This window comes from Schistocerca gregaria, unplaced genomic scaffold, assembly GCF_023897955.1.
Source record: "Schistocerca gregaria isolate iqSchGreg1 unplaced genomic scaffold, iqSchGreg1.2 ptg000805l, whole genome shotgun sequence".
In the NCBI taxonomy this organism is placed as follows: Eukaryota; Metazoa; Arthropoda; class Insecta; order Orthoptera; family Acrididae; genus Schistocerca; species Schistocerca gregaria.
In genome coordinates this window covers 70001-72500 of record NW_026062173.1, presented here as the reverse complement: position 1 = coordinate 72500, position 2500 = coordinate 70001, and the positions used below count along the sequence as shown (strand labels likewise).

Sequence of the window (2500 nt, the reverse complement as noted above, 5' to 3'; positions counted from 1 at the left end):
GCGCAGAACCTACCATCGACAGTTGATAAGGCAGACATTTGAAAGATGCGTCGCCGGTACGAGGACCGTGCGATCAGCCCAAAGTTATTCAGAGTCACCAAGGCAAACGGACCAGACGAGCCAATCCGATTGGTTTTGATCTAATAAAAGCGTCCCTTCCATCTCTGGTCGGGACTCTGTTTGCATGTATTAGCTCTAGAATTACCACAGTTATCCAAGTAACGTGGGTACGATCTAAGGAACCATAACTGATTTAATGAGCCATTCGCGGTTTCACCTTAATGCGGCTTGTACTGAGACATGCATGGCTTAATCTTTGAGACAAGCATATGACTACTGGCAGGATCAACCAGGGAGCTGCGTCAACGAGAGCTGAGCAGCCGGCCGCCCGGGAGTGTGTCCCGAGGGCCCGCGCGAACACGCAAGCGTCCGCTCAATTATTCTGCAAACAGGAGGAGGCTGAGCTCCCCTGCACGATACACCTCGAAACCCTCTCAGGTCCCGGCGGCGCGCAGCGCCGTCCTAAGTACTTGGCCGGGTTCGAGAGAGGCGCAATCGCCCGGAGATAGGCGAGTAGACGCTTTCAGTGCGAACACCCGTGCTCCCAACTGAGCTTGCCGCTGCCGACAGAGGCCCGGGAGCGTGCTGTCGTGGCATTGCCGGCGGGAAACAACACGCGCCACCTACGGTGACCGGCAGCTCCAACGCCAGCGCCACAGAAGGGCAAAGCCCCACTTGGGTGCAGAAGCGAACTCTCCCAGCACAGCGCACGCGCCAACACGTCCGCAGAGCTGCGATACAAACCACCTGCGAGAACCGCTGGGGGCGACCGAGCAGCAGACGGCGTCGCGACGCCGAGTGCCGGGCGGCGGCGCATCCTCAACGCACACAGTCCGCAATCGGACCAGCACACTGCAGATGTCCACCGCGCTTCGCACCGGGCTCGACAGAACCCACTTTGGCCGCCTGGCGCCGCGCGCAGGGTGCGCCGGCGCATAGCTGGGACGCCAGCCGGGCCCGTCGGCCGGCGCTCCTGCCACTGGGCGCCCCCCACCAGCCGGCTGTAGTGCGTGCGCTCACGCAGCGCGCGGCCAGCACGCCGGGCGGCCCCCCCTCACCGGCCGGGGACTGTCCCGCCAAGCCACAGCCTCGTATCGCTTCATACCCACATGGCCAACTCAGGTTCGGGGGCATGGCGGGTACCGCCGAAACAACCGGTTCACAGATGTACCGATCGTCGCTATCACCGATGCACCTGCAGCGCGAACAACCGCTCAACAACTGATTTCCAGTTCATTTGCGGATCTTTGGCAGCAAACGTATACGTCAATCTACATTTGCGAAATCTACGATTCTGGCATGCCTGCATGTTATGTGTCACGACACGCTACATCAGCCCACATACACACTGCGGCATGTACACGAGAGAACACGTGGAAGATGGTCCGCGCACGTGTGCAATGTCCCTTGCGCGGTCGACTGTCAACCGGCCTCTGTAGCATGTCGCAGATGTGGAACGCGGTCCACCGTGCTATCATGTTGTGTGGGGCAATACGATTAAATAGGAAAACCCTCGTCGCTACATCAACAGACGGCTCACGCTGATTCCCGGCAGAGGGAGGAGGGGGGGGGGGGCCAACATGCAATACTTTCGTCCGTACCTACTTACCACATGTCTGTACGGCGTACAACAGTGCAATCTCGCTGTAATGGGGAGACGAGACAAGTAGCATCGTGCACAACATATGGCCCTTATGATTCGCCATTGTAGGGTGCAGCCGGTGTACGGTCAAGCATGTGCCACATTATGTCACTCAGTACGTAACGACGGATGATCAGTGTGGGTTACGCGTACATCAGCGGACAGTCCACACAGGCCGTACCACAACGTACACTGACTGCATCGACAACCGAATGCAACTGAACAGCTGCAAGGCTCATTTCACAAACAAACGCCTGACCGACCAGCTTGGAAGGGCAGGAGGGGAGGGCGATATTCGTTCTGTAGCGGTACACCCTTCCAGTGGTTAGCGGGACTGTGTAGAAAGTACGCAACACTCGAAAGACCTTTATGTGAGGGTACGCACCATGGCATCAAGAAATACACATGACACCAGAGGATCCAAGCAGTGAACTATGTTCAGAGGGTTGCTGTTAGGCAAAGCTACATTCCTGTGACGTTACATGTGACAGTTAAGGTGCAGTGTAAGTTAGGTTAAGGTGCAGTGTAAGTTAGGTTAAGGTGCAGTGTAAGTTAGGTTAAGGTGCAGTGTAAGTTAGGTTAAGGTGCAGTGTAAGTTAGGTTAAGGTGCAGTGTAAGTTAGGTTAAGGTGCAGTGTAAGTTAGGTTAAGGTGCAGTGTAAGTTAGGTTAAGGTGCAGTGTAAGTTAGGTTAAGGTGCAGTGTAAGTTAGGTTAAGGTGCAGTGTAAGTTAGGTTAAGGTGCAGTGTAAGTTAGGTTAAGGTGCAGTGTAACTTAGGTTAAGGTGCAGTGTAACTTAG

The 2500-nt window shown here is 55.8% G+C and overlaps 1 protein-coding gene and 1 non-coding gene across 2 annotated transcripts in view; one reads left to right on the top strand and one right to left on the bottom strand.

The window, feature by feature from the left end:
* LOC126322300 (small subunit ribosomal RNA) overlaps positions 1-356 on the bottom strand; it is a 1893-nt gene extending 1537 nt beyond the window's left edge. Inside the window, exon 1 of the ribosomal RNA XR_007558920.1 lies at positions 1-356. This exon is cut by the window's left edge and continues 1537 nt beyond it. This is a non-coding gene — a ribosomal RNA (small subunit ribosomal RNA).
* Positions 1-2500, top strand: part of LOC126322270 (uncharacterized) — a 13063-nt gene that overhangs the window by 5295 nt on the left and 5268 nt on the right. The window lies entirely within an intron of this gene.